This window comes from Bombina bombina, chromosome 5 (genome assembly GCF_027579735.1).
Source record: "Bombina bombina isolate aBomBom1 chromosome 5, aBomBom1.pri, whole genome shotgun sequence".
In the NCBI taxonomy this organism is placed as follows: Eukaryota; Metazoa; Chordata; class Amphibia; order Anura; family Bombinatoridae; genus Bombina; species Bombina bombina.
Genome location: NC_069503.1, coordinates 380,886,041 through 380,906,303, shown reverse-complemented (window position 1 = coordinate 380,906,303; position 20,263 = coordinate 380,886,041). Strand labels below are relative to the sequence as shown.

Sequence of the window (20,263 nt, the reverse complement as noted above, 5' to 3'; positions counted from 1 at the left end):
GGAGACCAACATCTCAGAACTATCCAAATAACTTGGACCACACATATAGGATATACCCCATCTGGAGAAGCAGCCCCAACTCACTGGGACTGATCACTGACCCCATCCTGCCTGGGACCTACAACAAACCCTGCAGAGGCTATATACAGTAGATTAAGTGTCTTCGGCACTAGAAAGGACTACTTAACTTGCTTTACCTCCCTAACTGGGGCCCAAGTGGTTGAGACATACTCATACCTTAGAGCCTGAGAACTGGGCACTACAGCCACATTTTGCAGCGAAGTGTACGCAGCGTACCCTTTGTTATTTCACACAACCTTACTATTTTCTTGTGTAGTGAGATTTTTCACAGCCCCTGCTTTTGAGACATTTTCATATTAATCTCTTTTTTATTTATGCCAGCTGCTGCGACAGCTTCATTGTACTCAGGTTCACAGCCTGAGGTGGAGTGTGATTTTATATTGCTGCCTTAATCATACACCTTTTTCCCACAGGTTTCTAAGTGTATTACAATAAGTGCTGGTGCAACTTTTCATTTATATGATGCGCTAATAGTTGGGCTAAAAAGTACTGTTCTCTTACTAAAAGTTCTTGTGACCTAACCTAACATATATATTTACCTAAAGCTACTAAGTAGTGAAACCAACACTTACCCCCCGGGGTGCATACACATAGACACATATATTGACACTCTCCCCTAGCCATACACACACTGACACGTTGCAGCAAACACAATCACTACACATAGCCTGGTCTTCCCACATTGCACTTCCACTACTGAAACACACCTTCTGAAATCTTGTACCCTGAAGAACACCACCTACACCTACACTCCTGAATTAACAACTTAAGGATTTAATAGCAGGGTATCTTATCCACCCCCACTCAGTATTCCGCTGAGTTGCACTGTTTGTTAATTTTCTCTGGCACCTCTCCCTTTCCGGTCCAGCCAGTCTGGGCTGGTCACTTCCCTTCTCCTTTTTCCCTTCTACATAGTCGTATCCCACCACTCCCTGGGGTGCCAGTGATTCACTTACTTGAACTTGTATGTTGGGACTGAAAGGTTCAATTTCTACCTATTATGTGATGCTGTAACAAAATGCCATAAATATAGAAGGTGTTGTTGACCCCTGCTCCGCAGTCTAGCAATACATATCAGATCTAGTAAACTTTACTATACGGTGCTTTATACTTTTCAGATTGTTCTAAGAGTGCTCTATAATAGAAGGTTGGTGCTAATTTTTAACTTATAGATATACCTAACAGTCTTAACACAATGCCCCATGGGCCCAGACGACAGGGGAAACCCTCCACTAACACTCAGAAGACTGTTTATGATCATTTTACTCAATCAGGAAAGGAATCTAACCCTGTCACCAACGAGGAGATGAGTGACCCTGAGTCGATAGATGCTGAATGTCATTCCAGTGTGCGCTCAGAAGCGCCATCACATCACTACATTACTAAGGCTACCCTACAACATATGTTGGCCAGTCAAACACGCTCTATCACCCAGGAAATTCAACGGTCCTCTGCGGAACTGAAAAAGGAAATTTCAGAGATTGGAGAAAGGGTTGAAGCACTTGAGCGGAAACAGGATGATCTAGCAGTAGATCAATCAAACCTGCTCACTTACTCTGAAACCCTAGCAGATCAGATGACTCAACTTGAATTTAAAATGGCAGACATTGAAGACAGATCTCGCAGAAATAATATCCGGTTTCGGGGCATCCCAGAAACTGTAGAGAATACTCATCTCCAACCCTACCTAAAGGAGCTGTTTACAGTACTCGTGGGCACCCCAGATGGACACACTGATACAATGGAAAGAGCCCATAGAGCTTTAAGATCACGACTTGCTCCCGCCGACAAACCAATAGATGTAATTGTCTGCTTTCACAGCTACATATATAAAGACAAACTTATGCAAGCAGCCTTCAAAAGACCACCTATGCCAGAAAAATTCAAAGATGTTCAGCTTCTGCCTGACCTTTCAACCCATACACTACAGTACCGTAAAACCTTTCAACAAATTACTCTGACACTCAGGAAGGCTAATATTAAGTACAGGTGGGGTCATCCTACAAACCTAGTGGTCACCAGAAATAACCAGAGCCACACAATCAACTCCATACCTCAAGGTATGGCTCTCTTGGCCACATGGGGCCTACACCAGGAACAACCTCCACCATTACAGCCAACCTACCCAAAGCTGAGAGCTTTGGCTCCCGAATGGTCTATTAGAGAGCAAAGAGCTAAGAAACCTAAAACTAACCCACCGTAAAAACACGTCTGGTAGCCTTTAACGGAACTTATCTAGACTTCATTTAACCTGGAAGTTTGACCTGTCTCCAACAGATCATAACTGAGATTGAGTTAAAGTTTAAAAAGTTTACTATTAGATAGTACAATTAAGTTATGTGTTTGATTGTTATTTTAATGTTGTTGTATTAATTTAAGAATTGCGCATATGTAATAGTAAGTTAATTTACAGTGATTACTGCGGAGCAGGGTTCATCCCAAAGACCCCTGTTTCTGTTTGCTTCTCTCCCCCCCACAGGCAGCCCACGCTAGGGCTCCACCATAGCGAACTATTTTCGCTAACTTTTCCTCACTCTACCTGTTGTCTATTCCCCTCCCCCTACCCTCCCCACCTACACTAACTCTTATTATTAAAAGACCTGATCTACTCCCCATACCTCCCTATGCCCCCCCTCAAAATACTAACCCATAATGTAAGAGGCCTAAACTCCCCACATAAGCGTAGCCTTTTAGCTAGATCACTCAAATTCCATAACCCTGACGTAGCATTCCTTCAGGAGACACATTGGTCATTAGACAACCCTCCTTACACAATATCTAAAGATTACACTGTCCTCGAACACACCTCTTTCTCAAAAAAAGCCAGAGGCACGGCAATTTTAATTCACAAAAGAATAGCCTATGAACCAATCCAAGTTCTAAAAGACCCGCAATCTAGATTTCTCATTCTAACATGTAAGCTAGACCATACTGATCACACCTTAGTCTCTATCTATCTACCTAACTCACATCAACCTAGATACCTCAAACGGATCCTACACACAGTTGACCGGATAAAAATAGGCAGAGTCTTACTGGCGGGGGACTTCAACATGACTTGGGACCCAGTACTAGACAGAAAAAGAACTACCCGGACAAAACATGCTACTCCTCCTGCTCAACTTTCCCAAAAGTTCAGACAAATTATTACCCACTTCTGCTACTTCGACGTATGGCGTTCACTTCATGCTAGAGACAGAGACTACACTCACTTCTCATTCCCCCATAAAACATACTCCAGACTCGACTATGTTTTTTGCTCAGCAGAAACCCTTGACCAAGTCAAACATTCTAACATCTCCCTATGCCCATGGTCTGACCATGACCTAGTTTCAGTAACTCTCCGCTCAACGGAACGACATAATGTGAGGCCTTCATGGCGCCTTCCACATGACATCCTACAGGATGCTGCATTCAAGGAAACCCTGAGAAAAGACATAACCTTCTACTGCCAAACTAATGATAATAATCAGGTCAGAGACGACACACTATGGGGTGCGGCAAAGGCCACCTTTAGAGGTCTCATAATTAAAAGACAAGCTCATCTTAAAAAGCTATCTGGCCTACCCCTTTCTAAATCTCATATTGAATTGCGTTGACTAGAACTCCTAAATAGAAGCACACCCTCAGATAAAACCACAGCTCAAATTATACAGATTAAAAATCATATCAACCAGCTAGAGCTAAAACGCACCCATGCTAATTTATTTAAACTGAAACAGATTACTTACCACAAGAGTAACAAAGCAGATACACTACTAGCCAATAAACTTAAAAACAGGGTGAGTACCTCAAGAATTCACCAGATCCAATTTGAGAACCAGACATACCGCAAACCCTTAGACATTGGTACTTGTTTTGAGAAATTATACTCAAACCTATACAATTTAGAAAAAAATGCAAGTGATAAACTAACTCCTGTCGATAAGATTTGCTCCTTCCTTCGCAGCTTAAATCTCCCCTCATTGTCGCCTGACGACCAAGAAACACTCTCATCCCCCTTCACCTCTAAGGAAATTAAACACGTAATAACGCATCTAAAACCTTTCAAAACTCCGGGCCCAGATGGCTACTCAGCAGCCTTCTACAAAACATACACAAACGAGCTAACCCCACTACTCTTAAGATTTTTTAACCACGCTAGAGAACAGGGTAGGTTTAGTCAGGAATTCTTGGAAGCAACGGTGATTACTATTCCTAAGCCCCAAAAAGACCCATCTTTATGCTCCAATTACAGGCCAATCTCCCTGATTAATTTAGATATTAAAATTTATGCTAAATTATTTGCTACACGCATCTCTAAACTACTCCCGAAACTCATAAACTTAGACCAAGTAGGATTTATCCCTCATCGCGAGGGACCAGACAATACTAGACGTCTCTTAAACATCTGCACTGAATCCACCAGACTAAATAGGCCATTCTCTGTAATCTCATTAGATGCAGAGAAGGCTTTTGACCGCGTTAGGTGGTCCTACTTATGGGAAGCCCTTAAAATTTTTGGTTTCCCAGATCAAATTATCAAAGCGATACAGGCTCTTTACTCCACTCCCACAGCAGTAGTTAGAGGCCTAGGCTTCGCCTCACCCCCCTTTCCAATATCTAATGGCACCAGACAAGGGTGTCCACTCTCACCTCTTCTTTTTGCCCTGGCAATCGAGCCATTAGCAGAACAAATCAGACAAGATAAAAAAATTGACGGCATCCGCCTACATGGCACTATTCACAAAATTGCACTCTTTGCTGACGACATCACAATATTCTCATCAGACCCCCTATCCTCATTCCCGAGACTGATAGAAATCTTAGACTCCTTTGGAGACATGTCACTCTACAAATTAAACCTAGATAAAACAGAAATCTTTACCTGGGGAATTCCACAGAGCACAGTTGACACCCTAAGGGCTCAATATAGAATACACTGCGTTAACAACTTCATCTCCCATTTAGGTGTTAAGATATCGAACAATATCCCTCAGATGATCAAAGACAACTATCTGCCCCTTTTAGCCGAACTGCGCACCCTGAAAGACAAATGGGACTACACTTACATCTCATGGATAGGTAGGTTAACGGCCCTTAAGATGTCTTTTCTACCCAAAATTACTTATTTATTTAGATGTCTACCTCTTCGTATCCCGGGATATCTCCTCCACCAATTTCAGAGTGAATTTACAAAATATATATGGCAACACAAACCCCCCAGAGTGGCACATAAAATCCTTCAAAGCCCCCTTAGTAGAGGAGGTATAGCCTCCCCATCGATAACTAGGTATTACGAAGGAGCCATGCTCACTCACATCTCGCAATGGGGTGCGAAAGACTCCCCTAGTAAATGGAAAACCATAGAACAAGCCTCCCTCCCAAACCACATATTTTTACCCGACTTAATTTGGATTCCTGCCCACCTAAGACGTACCACAGACATTAGCAACAACATAATACGAGAATGCCTCGCCATGTGGGATAAGCTAAGACACTATCCACACATCGCCCCACATCCCTCACCTATTACTCCCTTGACGGGTCTCCTACGAGGCTTACCTGACTGACATCCTTATGGCTGGACAAGAATTGGAATACAAACAGTAGCTGACATTTGGGTTACTTCACCAACCCCGCGCTTCATGACACTCTCAGAAACAAAGGCTGGCTCCAACTTACCCAGGTACATGACATATGAATATACAAGACTAAAGAGCTTTCTTATTAGTTGGGGATTTCGACCCGAGTTGCACCGACCCCGTACACTCTGGGAAACGACTTGGCAACAAGGTAACAAACTACACAGACCATTATCGATGCATTACACCTTAATAGGAAACTCAGACCCTGAGAATAAGCTTCCTCACTTACTCACATGGGAATCAGTTCTGAACCTGACTCTGCCCCCACAAGTATGGCAACATGTAATCTCCCTCACCAAAAAAGCACTACACTGTGTTACACTCTTCGAAACCTATTACAAACTCTTAACGAACTGGTACCTTACCCCTGCGAGACTTAACAAAATGTTTGTCTCTGCCTCTTCCCTATGCTGGCGTAATTGCGGCAAAAAGGGAGATTCTCTACACATATGGTGGGAATGCCCTAAGTTAAAACCCCTATGGAGTACCTGCTTCCGTACGCTAGGGCGATTAGGCATAACACTTCCTATAACTCCTTCTAATGCCCTTTTACACATAGGCATTACTAAATTACCTAAACACCAAGCATACCTAGCAATCTATTTGCTAACAGCTACTAAAGCGACAATAGCCAAGGCATGGAAAGCCGAGACGCCCCCAAAATGGTCATGCATCCTAAACTATATGGCATACATCTACAACATGGAGAAACCTATCTTTTACTCTCTAAATAATTCAGACCTATTTGAACTAGTGTGGGCAGACTGGCAATCTAACCACACCATTACTTGGGCCCCGAACACTAGAGTAAACACACACTAGGCAACCCTCTCCATGTACCCTCTGCATACGAACTAAATCTCTACCTTTAACACCAATACTTCCTTCCCTTTCTCCCCAGTCCCTTCCCCCACCCCAGCTAACCCACCTCATCTGATTTGAGCTATATTTCGCTCATTTTTCATTTTATGAACACATTCTGATCTGAAATATTATTACTGTTCCAATTTTTCTGTTTATACTTTATGTAGGAGCCTGCGTGCTCCAAATCATTTACTATGTCATTGCTGTAATTGAGAATTCTTTACCAATAAAAATTTGAAATTTAAAAAAAAAAAAAAAAAAAAGAGATGAATCTCTACGACCGATAACAGAGAACCTATGAAATAGATCCCGTAGAAGGAGACCATTGAATTCAAATAGGCAATACTCTCTTCACATCCCTCTGACATTCACTGCACACTGAGAGGAAAACCGGGCTCCAGCCTGCTGCAAAGCGCATATCAACGTAGAATCTAGCACAAACTTACTTCACCACCTCCACGGGAGGCAAAGTTTTTAAAAACTGATTTGTGGGTGTGGTGAGGGGTGTATTTATAGGCATTTTGAGGTTTGGGAAACTTTGCCCCTCCTGGTAGGAATGTATATCCCATACGTCACTAGCTCATGGACTCTTGCTAATTACATGAAAGAAATATGATTTTGTTGCCTGAATACCTAACTTGTGATCGTTTGTGTATAATAATTTGACATTAATTTACCACTATACAATTGATTTCCCAAGATATATCTCTCAAACAATTACAAAAAATTGGTTGTATCTTTTAAATAAGAAGCTAATGTTTGGACATAAACTTGTAAAAAGTTATCCACATATCAGGATGTATTTGCAGCTAGGGAGCCTATACCTGATATGATCGAATGTCCGGGGTTTTTGCCAATGTCTTATGAATTTTTGGCAAATGCTAGAATATTGGTGTCCTGGATTAAGCAACCTTCAAAAATCATAATTACTCACTATTAATAATCCCATCTATTCTAGCATTATTCAAAAGATGCTTTTGTTATTTTCACAGAATAGGTTCTTTATTTTTTTAATAGGGCAATTTTTAGAGTAGGTTTTAGTTTTATTATTGTTTTTTTTAGGGGCATTTATAGGGGCTTTAGTTTTAGGTTATGGCTTTTACTGGTAGTTTTTTATTTTTGTTTATTTTTTTTTAATGGTAGTGTTTTTTTCTTATTTTTTGTAACATAGTGGGTCTTAGGTTAGGTGTCTTGGGGGAGTTAGCTGCTAGGGGTTTATAGGTTAGGGGGTAATTTGTTGTGGTTGGGTTGTGGCGGTTAGGGGATTAATAACTTAATAGGTTAAGGGGTAGTTTGCAGTTGGGATTGTGACAGGTAGGGAGTTAATAGGTTAAGGGGCAGTTTGAGGTGAAGGGTTGTGGCGGTTAAGGGTTAAAAGGTTAGGAGGTAGTTTGCATTAGGGATAGTGGTGGTTTAGTGGTTAATTAGAGAGGGAGTTTATTGTGGTGGGGTAGTGGCAGTGTAGGGGTTAAGTAGAGCCCAAACTCTTTATTTAAACTTTCAAGTCGCACAAAAAGGTTGAGCATTCTAAGAGCACTTTTGCGCTTGAAGGACCCCATTGAAAGTATAGGGAATGCAAATTATTGCAAATTTGCACAAACTAACTCACTGTAATTTATATGCCAATCCACAAGAGCAAAAAATACTTCAGTCTCGCTCCATTCGTAATCTAGGCATAGTAAGTTATCTCTAATATTGAAAACATCAATATTTAGGCTTTTGGAAGAGTTAAAGGGAGAGTAAACAATATGATTAAATAAGAAAAAAAAACAAAGGCCCCTAAACCCTAATAGTGCTAACTCAAATAAAATACCATTATCCTCCAAACACGGAAATAGAATAAATATGAGCATTGTAGGTTAAAGGGACATTAAACCCAAACATTTTCTTTCTTGATTCAGATAAATAATGCAATTTTAAACAGCAATGCACTACTGGAAGCTAGCTGAACACACCAGGTAAGCCAATAACATGAGGCATATATGTGCAGTCACCAATCAGCAGCTCTTGAATCTACATAGGTATCCATTTCAACAAAGGATATCAAGAGAATAAATAAAAATTAGATAATAGAAGTAAATTGGAAAGTTGTTTAAAATCACATGCTTTATCTGAATCCCTAAGAGCATAAAAAATGTAAGTCTCTTTTTCTTCGTAAGGTTATCTGTGAGCAGTTTGTATGTACCACAACTCTCTTCCTTATGTTTAATCAACTCTTTTTATATCACCCTCTGATAGAGATCAATCAATTGGTCTTTACTATGTACTGGATAGTTATGCGAACTGTCCTTCAATATGAATGTTGTGCATTTGCCAGATAAATTATCAGGAACTGTGCATGAAGTGTAGTTAAATTAGTGAGTTCCAATAAATTTGTGTATTTTACATTAATTGAGATAGGGGGATCAGAAGGTGTTAACAAATTATGTGAGTCTTGATCAGTTTTAAACTAACTTATTAACATCTATAGTAGTGTTAAATAAAGAAAAGTTATTAACTGGTGCAAAAGTTAAACCTTTATTTAAAAGTGCTGTTTGTGAATCAGGGAGTGGATTATCTGCTTAGTGGTGTCAGCGCTCAGACAAATTCATGAGATATTGTGTAGGTGATTGCAGTAGGATAAAGAAAGCAATTGTATGTAAGGTATGAAGTACAGATTGGAGTCAAGTGTAACCTTCAAGGCAGTGGACTTGAGGAGATGGGTAGATAGTGGTACCGCCAACCGTGATAGAAGAGTTAGAAACTGGAGTATAGTTAGCGGTGGGGGGGGGGGGGGATTAGAAGGAGCCCAGTCTTGGATATGTTAATTTTTAGGTGGTGAGAGGCCATCCGGGAAAAAATGACAGATAAGCAGTCGCTGACGTGAGAAAGTACAGACGGAGAGAGAGCCAGGATGGAGTGGTAGATCTGAGTATCATCAGCATAGAGGTGATATTTGAAGTCATAGCTGTTGATAAGTGAAGAAGTATAAATAGAGAAGAGGAGAGGACCCAGGACAGAGCCTTGATGTACTCCAACAGACAGAGGCAATGAAGAGGAGGAGTCGCCAGCAAATGAGACAGAAAAGGACCTGTTAAAGAGATAATAGTGGATCCAAGAGGAGGGAGTGTCGCAAAGACCAAGATAAATGAGAGTCTGTAGGAGGAGGGGATGGTTGAAGGTGCCAAAGACAGCAGAGAGGTCAAGTATAGAGTATTGGCCATTGTTTTTAGCAGAAAGAAGATCGTTAGTAACCTTGGTGAGGGCAGTTTCAGTTGAGTCTTGGGGACGGAACCCAGATTGCAGGGGGTCAAGCAAGGAGTTGGAAAACAGGAAGTTGGTTAGGCGGTCAAAAACTAGTTTTTCTATGAGTTTTAAAGCTAGCGGAAGCAGTGATATGGAGCAGTAGTTTGCAGGAGAATTTGGGTTGAGGGAGGGTTTTTGAGGCTTGAGGGGGTGACCTTTGCATGTTTGAAAGAAGATGTGAATGAACCGATAGAAAGGGATAACTTGAATATGTGAGTAAGAGCTGGAGTGAAAGACAGCGAAGGTATTAGATGCGAAGGGATAGGGTAAAGCGGGCAGGTAGTGAGGCTTGAGGAAGACAATAATCAAATTTGCTACATACTCTTGTTTTGATTTGTTGAAGGAGCAGCAATGCGCTACTGTGAGCTAGCTAAACACACCAGCTGAGCCAATAACAAGAGGCAAATATCTTCAACTAAATATCAGCAGCTAGCTCCCAGTAGAGCATTGCCGCTTCTGAGTCTACCTAGGTAAGCTTTTCAGCAAAGGATCCTCAGGAAATGAAGCAAATTAGATAATAGAAGTAAAGGGAAAAGTTATTTAAAATAGTTTGCCTTATCTGAATCACAAAAGGAAAATGTTGGGTTTCATGTTCCTTGAAAGATAGAATATGTGATCATTTACTTTCTTTGGGTGAAACTAATCTGAGAACCCCAGTAGCTAAACACTTCAGTATGCATGGTGAAGGTACCAAACATTTTTCTTTTACCGGCATTGAAGTGATCAATAAAGGTCTAAGAGGATGTGATAGGTTAACTACTCTCCTGAGAAGAAAAGTTTTTTGGATCTTAAAACTTCACACCAGGTCTCCTGAAGGTATGAACAAGAGACTCAATGTAGACCTGTTTTTTCAGTAAGTCTGAGACTGTACTCCTACTGTTTGATTAGTATTTTAATTATTAAGTGTGCTTCTTCCTTATAAATATCTAGATTGGACCATTAACGCTAATGTAATAGCCTTTTAAGTTATTAGGGAGTATAATAATAGGGAGTATATTAATAGTGTAATAATAGATTTTTATTTTGCTTATTAACTTTTTAATTTAATTTTTATATTATTTTATTATTAATTATCACCATTTTTTTGTATAGTTTTCATTACTTTTTGACTTTTAATTATTTATCTATATATGAATTTGAAACTCTGTAATTGATGTTGATTGGTAGCATGTTGTATATAGTCACTAGTCATTAACCTCTCATTAACCTTTAAAATGTGCCACAATAGTGAATCACTAACCTCTGATGAAGCAAATGTTGTGCGTTTAGACCAATAAACACTACATTTGAATCTGCAAGAGTTTGTTTTGAGCTACCTTTTTGTTTTCTGCTACTATTTTTTCAAATTAACCAGGCCAGTACCACTCTGTTTCAAATGGTATTGTATAATTTGACTAACGCACAATAACAAATTAGCTGTAATGTTGATAGTGAATTTCAAGTCTAATATATATATTTTTCTTTCATGTAATTAGCAAGAGTCCATGAGCTAGTGACGTATGGGATATACATTCCTACCAGGAGGGGCAAAGTTTCCCAAACCTCAAAATGCCTATAAATACACCCCTCACCACACCCACAAATCAGTTTTACAAACTTTGTGGAGGTGGTGAAGTAAGTTTGTGCTAGATTCTACGTTGATATGCGCTCTGCAACAGGTTGGAGCCCGGTTTTCCTCTCAGCGTGCAGTGAATGTCAGAGGGATGTGAAGAGAGTATTGCCTATTTGAATTCAATGATCTCCTTCTACGGGGTCTATTTCATAGGTTCTCTGTTATCGGTCGTAGAGATCCATCTCTTACCTCCCTTTTCAGATCGACGATATACTCTTATATATACCATTACCTCTACTGATTCTCGTTTCAGTACTGGTTTGGCTTTCTACTACATGTAGATGAGTGTCCTGGGGTAAGTAAGTCTTATTTTTGTGACACTCTAAGCTATGGTTGGGCACTTTTATATAAAGTTCTAAATATTTGTGTTTAAACATTTATTTGCCTTGATTCAGGATGTTCAATATTCCTTATTTCAGACAGTCAGTTTCATTATTTGGGATAATGCATTTGAATAATCATTTTTTTCTTACCTTAAAATTTGACTTTTTCCCTGTGGGCTGTTAGGCTCGCGGGGGCTGAAAATGCTTAATTTTATTGCGTCATTCTTGGCGCTGACTTTTTTGGCACAAAAAAAATTCTTTGTTATTTCTGGGGTCATACTTGTCACCGGAAGTTGCATCATTTTTTGACGTTTTTGCGCCAAAAATGTCGGCGTTACCGGATGTGGCGTCATTTTTGGCGCTAAAAGCATTTAGGCGCCAAATAATGTGGGCGTCTTTTTTGGCGCTAAAAAATATGGGCGTCATTATTGTCTCCACATTATTTAAGTTTCATTGTTTATTTGCTTCTGGTTGCTAGAAGCTTGTTCACTGGCATTTTTTCCCATTCCTGAAACTGTCATTTAAGGAATTTGATCAATTTTGCTTTATATGTTGTTTTTTCTATTACATATTGCAAGATGTCTCAGATTGACCCTGAATCAGAAGATACTTCTGGAAAATCGCTGCCTGATGCTGGACCTACCAAAGTTAAGTGTATTTGCTGTAAACTTTTGTGGTATCTGTTCCTCCAACTGTTGTTTGTAATGAATGTCATGACAAACTTGTTAATGCAGATAATATTTCCTTTAGTAATGTTACATTACCTGTTGCTGTTCCATCAACATCTAATACTCAGAGTGTTCCTGTTAACATAAGAGATTTTGTTTCTAAATCGCTGCCTGATGCTGGACCTACCAAAGTTAAGTGTATTTGCTGTAAACTTTTGTGGTATCTGTTCCTCCAACTGTTGTTTGTAATGAATGTCATGACAAACTTGTTAATGCAGATAATATTTCCTTTAGTAATGTTACATTACCTGTTGCTGTTCCATCAACATCTAATACTCAGAGTGTTCCTGTTAACATAAGAGATTTTGTTTCTAAATCCATTAAGAAGGCTATGTCTGTTATTCCTCCTTCTAGTAAACGTAAAAGGTCTTTTAAAACTTTTCATTTTTCAGATGAATTTTTAAATGAACATCATCATTCTGATTCTGATAATGATTCCTCTGGTTCAGAGGATTCTGTTTCAGAGGTTGATGCTGATAAATCTTCATATTTATTCAAAATGGAATTTATTCGTTCTTTACTTAAAGAAGTTTTAATTGCATTAGAAATAGAGGATTCTGGTCCTCTTGATACTAAATCTAAACGTTTAAATAAGGTTTTTAAATCTCCTGTAGTTATTCCAGAAGTTTTTCCTGTCCCTGATGCTATTTCTGAAGTAATCTCCAGGGAATGGAATAATTTGGGTAATTCATTTACTCATTCTAAACGTTTTAAGCAATTATATCCTGTGCCATCTGACAGATTAGAGTTTTGGGACAAAATCCTTAAGGTTGATGGGGCTATCTCTACTCTTGCTAAACGTACTACTATTCCTACGGCTATTCCTACGGATCCTTTAGATAGGAAAATTGAATCCTTTCTAAGAAAAGCTTACTTATGTTCAGGTAATCTTCTTAGACCTGCTATATCTTTAGCGGATGTTGCTGCAGCTTCAACTTTTTGGTTAGAAGCTTTAGCGCAACAAGTAACAGATCATAATTCTCATAGCATTGTTAATCTTCTTCAACATGCTAATAATTTTATTTGTGATGCCATCTTTGATATCATTAGGGTTGATGTCAGGTATATGTCTCTAGCTATTTTAGCTAGAAGAGCTTTATGGCTTAAAACTTGGAATGCTGATATGTCTTCTAAGTCAACTTTGCTTTCCCTTTCTTTCCAGGGTAATAAATTATTTGGTTCACAGTTGGATTCTATTATTTCAACTGTTACTGAGGGGAAAGGAACTTTTTTACCACAGGATAAAAAATCTAAAGGTAAATTTAGGTCTAATAATCGTTTTTGTTCCTTTCGTCACAATAAGGAACAAAAGCCTGATCCTTCCCCTTCAGGAGCGGTATCAGTTTGGAAACCGTCTCCAGTTTGGAATTAATCCAAGCCTTTTAGAAAGCCAAAGCCAGCTCCCAAGTCAACATGAAGGTGCGGCCCTCATTCCAGCCCAGCTGGTAGGGGGCAGATTACGATTTTTCAAAGAAATTTGGATCAATTCGATTCACAATATTTGGATTCAGAACATTGTTTCAGAAGGGTACAGAATAGGCTTCAAGATAAGGCCTCCTGCAAGAATATTTTTTCTTTCCCATGTCCCAGTAAATCCAGTGAAGGCTCAAGCATTTCTGAAATGTGTTTCAGATCTAGAGTTGGCTGGAGTAATTATGCCAGTTCCAGTTCTGGAACAGGGGCTGGGGTTTTATTCAAATCTCTTCATTGTACCAAAGAAGGAGAATTCCTTCAGACCAGTTCTGGATTTAAAAATATTGAATCATTATGTAAGGATACCAACATTCAAAATGGTAACTATAAGGACTATTCTGCCTTTTGTTCAGCAAGGGCATTATATGTCCACAATAGATTTACAGGATGCATATCTACATATTCCGATTCATCCAAATCACTATCAGTTTCTGAGATTCTCTTTCCTAGACAAGCATTACCAGTTTGTGGCTCTGCCGTTTGGCCTAGCAACAGCTCCAAGGATTTTTACAAAGGTTCTCTGTGCCCTTCTGTCTGTAATCAGAGAACAGGGTATTGTGGTATTTCCTTATTTGGACGATATCTTGGTACTTGCTCAGTCTTCACATTTAGCAGAATCTCATACGAATCGACTTGTATTGTTTCTTCGAGAACATGGTTGGAGGATCAATTTACCAAAAAGTTCATTGATTCCTCAGACAAGGGTAACGTTTTTAGGTTTCCAGATAGATTCAGTGTCCATGACTCTGTCTCTGACAGACAAGAGACGTCTAAAATTGGTTTCAGCTTGTCGAAACCTTCAGTCTCAATTATTCCCTTCGGTAGCCTTATGCATGGAAATTCTAGGTCTTATGACTGCTGCATCAGACGCGATCCCCTTTGCTCGTTTTCACATGCGACCTCTTCAGCTTTGTATGCTGAACCAGTGGTGCAGGGATTATACAAAGATATCTCAATTAATATCTTTAAAACCGATTGTACGACACTCTCTGACGTGGTGGACAGACCACCATCGTTTAGTTCAGGGGGCTTCTTTTGTTCTTCCAACCTGGACTGTGATTTCAACAGATGCAAGTCTGACAGGTTGGGGAGCTGTTTGGGGGTCTCTGACAGCACAAGGGGTTTGGGAATCTCAGGAGGTGAGATTACCGATCAATATTTTGGAACTCCGTGCAATTTTCAGAGCTCTTCAGTCATGGCCTCTTCTAAAGAGAGAGTCGTTCATTTGTTTTCAGACGGACAATGTCACAACTGTGGCATATGTCAATCATCAAGGAGGGACTCACAGTCCTCTGGCTATGAAAGAAGTATCTCGAATACTGGTATGGGCGGAATCCAGCTCCTGTCTAATTTCTGCGGTTCATATCCCAGGTATAGACAATTGGGAAGCGGATTATCTCAGTCGCCAAACGTTACATTCGGGCGAATGGTCTCTTCACCCAGAAGTATTTCTTCAGATTGTTCAAATGTGAGGACTTCCAGAAATAGATCTGATGGCTTCTCATCTAAACAAGAAGCTTCCCAGGTATCTGTCCAGATCCAGGGATCCTCAGGCGGAGGCAGTGGATGCATTGTCACTTCCTTGGAAGTATTATCCTGCCTATATCTTTCCGCCTCTAGTTCTTCTTCCAAGAGTAATTTCCAAGATTCTAAAGGAGTGCTCGTTTGTTCTGCTGGTGGCTCCAGCATGGCCTCACAGGTTTTGGTATGCGGACCTTGTCCGGATGGCCACTTGCCAACCGTGGACTCTTCCGTTAAGACCAGACCTTCTATCGCAAGGTCCTTTTTTCCATCAGGATCTCAAATCCTTAAATTTGAAGGTATGGAGATTGAACGCTTGATTCTCAGTCATAGAGGTTTCTCTGACTCTGTGATTAATACTATGTTACAGGCTCGTAAATCTGTATCTAGGAAGATATATTATCGAGTCTGGAAGATTTACATTTCTTGGTGTCTTTTTCATCAATTTTCTTGGCATTCTTTTAGAATTTTACAGTTTCTTCAGGATGGTTTGGATAAAGGTTTGTCTGCAAGTTCCTTGAAAGGACAAATCTCTGCTCTTTCTGTTCTTTTTCACAGAAAGATTGCTAGTCTTCCTGATATTCATTGTTTTGTACAAGCTTTGGTTCGTATAAAACCTGTTATTAAGTCAATTTCTCCTCCTTGGAGTTTGAATTTGGTTCTGGGGGCTCTTCAAGCTCCTCTGTTTGAACCTATGCATTCGCTGGACATTAAATTACTTTCTTGGAAAGTTTTGTTTCTTTTGGCCATCTCTTCTGCTAGAAGAGTTTCTGAATTATCTGCTCTTTCTTGTGAGTCTCCTTTTCTGATTTTTCATCAGGATAAGGCGGTGTTGCGAACTTCTTTTAAATTTTTACCTAAGGTTGTGAATTCTAACAAGATTAGTAGAGAAATTGTGGTTCCTTCATTGTGTCCTAATCCTAAGAATTCTAAGGAAAGATCGTTGCATTCTTTGGATGTAGTTAGAGCTTTGAAATATTATGTTGAAGCTACTAAAAATTTCTGAAAGACTTCTAGTCTATTTGTTATCTTTTCCGGTTCTAGGAAAGGTCAGAAGGCCTCTGCCATTTCTTTGGCGTCTTGGTTAAAATCTTTGATTCATCATGCTTATGTCGAGTCGGGTAAAGCTCCGCCTCACAGGATTACAGCTCATTCTACTAGGTCAGTTTCTACTTCCTGGGCGTTTAGGAATGAAGCTTCGGTTGATCAGATTTGCAAAGCAGCAACTTGGTCTTCTTTGCATACTTTTACTAAATTCTACCATTTTGATGTGTTTTCTTCTTCTGAAGCAGTTTTTGGTAGAAAAGTACTTCAGGCAGCTGTTTCAGTTTGATTCTTCTGCTTATAATTTCAGTTTTTTTCATTATAAGATTTAAACTTTATTTTGGGTGTGGATTATTTTCAGCGGAATTGGCTGTCTTTATTTTATCCCTCCCTCTCTAGTGACTCTTGCGTGGAAGAGCCACATCTTGGGTATTCATTATCCCATACGTCACTAGCTCATGGACTCTTGCTAATTACATGAAAGAAAACATAATTTATGTAAGAACTTACCTGATAAATTCATTTCTTTCATATTAGCAAGAGTCCATGAGGCCCACCCTTTTTGTGGTGGTTATGATTTTTTTGTATAAAGCACAATTATTCCAATTCCTTATTTTTTATGCTTTCGCACTTTTGTCTTATCACCCCACTTCTTGGCTATGCGTTAAACTGATTTGTGGTTGTGGTGAGGGGTGTATTTATAGGCATTTTGAGGTTTGGGAAACTTTGCCCCTCCTGGTAGGAATATATATCCCATACGTCACTAGCTCATGGACTCTTGCTAATATGAAAGAAATGAATTTATCAGGTAAGTTCTTACATAAATTATGTTTTTTTTTATTGTTTCTTAGTATCTTAGTTCTGCCAATAATTATTTTATGTTTTTGTAAAATTTAATTACATAAAATTAAAACAGTTAAAACTAAATATTTATATAAAACATTAAAACTAAATGTTTTAATATTTTTTTAAAACATTTTTAATTAACAAATGTTAAATAATGATATAAATATTTCAATACCTTAAGTAAAAAGGACAAATAAACTAGACTATTTTTATGTATATTTTTGGCTTGGAAAATACATATTATGATTGCTGTCAGGTACTTGGCAACTGGAGTATTTTCAGGTTTTTCTGTCACTGTTTGTAGTGCTTCAGTTGAGTGCCTGTATTTTTTACTTGGTTGATTAAATATTACACCTGCATAGTAATGCAGTTTTGTATACTCTTGTAAACTGTGTGAGGTTTGAAGATTTGAGATTAATTTCCATATGTAGTGTTTGTTGTCCTTCATATAAGTAAAATCATTTAGATGGAAGAATATAAATTTCAATAAAGTACATTAAATATTATTTGAAAAAGTAGCACCGCAAAAATAGTCATTTTAAAAATGCATTGTCACTGAACGTGTTTATTAATTGGTTATTTCAGGGGTTTTTTTTTTTTTTTTTTTCTTGGATAATCTTTTTGAGTTCATACATGTTTGACTTTATTTGATCTTTAAATGTTTAATATTTGTTGATCTATTAAAATAATCACTGCTGCTAATCTAATCAGCAGTGCTAGTCGAACAACCCAGTTGTGCGACTAGTGCTGCTCATTGGATCAGCAGCAGCTTCCGCTTGGCAGTGCTCTGCGGGTCCTAAGTGGGACTTTAACTATGTGAATAACTCCTTTGTGGGGTATAACACATGGCATTACAGCACTAACTGATTAGAGCCTGTAATTTTAATACTATAACGGTCCTTTAACCTCTTAATGACCAGACCATTTTTCAATTTTCTTACCCTTAAGGACAAGGGCTATTTTTATATTTCTGCAGTATTTGTGTTTTAGATGTAATTTTCCTCTTACTCATTTACTGTACCTACACATATTATATACCGTTTTTCTTGACATTAAATTGACTTTCTAAAGATACCATTATTTTCATCATATCTTATAATTTACTATAAAAAAAATACAAAATTTGAGGAAAAAATGGAAACAAAAACACACTTATTCTAACTTTGACCCCCAAAATCTGTTAGACATCTACAAGCACCAAAAAACACCCATGCTAAATAGTTTCTAAATTTTGTCCTGAGTTTAGAAATACCCAATGTTTACACATTCTTTGCTTTTTTTGCATGTTATAGGGCAATAAATGCAAGTAGCACTTTGCTATTTCCAAACCATCTTTTTTCAAAATTAGCGCTAGTTACATTGGAACACTGATATCTTTCAGGAATCCCTGAATATCCCTTGACATGTATATATTTCTTTTTAGAAGACATCCCAAAGTATTGATCTAGGCCCATTTTGGTGTATTTCATGCCACCATTTCACCGCTAAATGCAATTAAATAAAAAAAAAAATTCACAAATTTTGTCACAAACTTTAGGTTTCCCACTAAACTTATTTACAAACACCTTCTGCAATTATGGCACAACTGGTTGTAAATGCTTCTCTGGGATCCCCTTTGTTCAGAAATAGCAGACTTATATGGCTTTGGGGTTGCTTTTTGGTAATTAGAAGGCCGCTAAATGCCGCTGTGCTCCACACGTGTCATGCCCTGCAGTGAAAGGGGTTAATTAGGGAGCTTGTAGGGTTAATTTTAGCTTTAGTGTAGTAGACAACACCAAGTATTGATCTAGGCCCATTTTGGTATATTTCATGCCACCATTTCACCGCCAAATGTGAGCAAATAAAAAAAAAATGTTACATTTTTCACAATTTTTAGGTTTCTCACTGAAATTATTTACAAACAGCTTGTGCAATCATTTATAAATGCTTCTCTGGGATCCCCTCTGTTCAGAAATAGCAGACTTATATGGCTTTGGCGTTGCTTTTTGGTAATTAGAAGGCCGCTAAATGCTTCTGCGCACCACACATGAATTATGCCCAGTAGTGAAGGAGTTAATTAGGTAGCTTGTAGGGTTAATTTTAGCTTTAGTGTAGAGATCAGCCTCCCACCTGATACATCCCGCTCCCTGATCCCTCCCAAACAGCTCTTCCCTCCCCCACCCCACAATTGTCCCCGCCATCTTAAGTACTGGCAGAAAGTCTGCCAGTACTAAATAAAAGGAGTTTTTTTTATTTATTTTTTTAAAAAATATTTAATCAGCTGTGATGGACCCCTGCCTTAGCCCCCAACCTCCCTGATCCTCCCCAAACAGTTCTCTAACCCTCCCCACGCTACCCAATTGATGCCATCTTGGGTACTGGCAGCTGTCTGTCAGTACCTAGTTTGCCCCCAAAAACATTGTATTTTTGTTTTTTCCTTTAACTACGCTTTTTCTGTAGTGTAGCAGCCCCCCCTCAATACCCCCACCCCCCTCCCAGATCCTTTAATATTTAACTTTTTTTCCCCTCTCCCTCTGATGATCTCATTGGTGTCAGTGGCTAATGCGCACGCCCGCCCTCGCACACACGCGCGCACCCTCGCAGGACCCCCCCTGCACGCTCCCGGCACCAGGCGTGCACATTGCACTTACAGGAACCGGATGCTGGGTAGCAATGGGCCGCCCACCCGCCTCCCTGCTAAGCTCCCACCCACCAACGAAGGCACAATCGCTACCGGTGAAGATAGGGCCACAGAGTGGCTCTCTCTGCATCAGAGGCTTGTAAAAAGGTATTGCAGGATGCCTCCATATCGAGGCATCACTGCAATACCCTGAGAGCTGCTGGAAGTGATCGCAATCGCTTCCAGCACTCTGTTAGACA

General features: G+C 39.3%; 1 protein-coding gene across 3 annotated transcripts in view; it reads left to right on the top strand.

The window, feature by feature from the left end:
- The window catches only part of TBC1D5 (TBC1 domain family member 5), a 1,730,009-nt gene that overhangs the window by 1,009,773 nt on the left and 699,973 nt on the right, over positions 1-20,263 (top strand). The window lies entirely within an intron of this gene.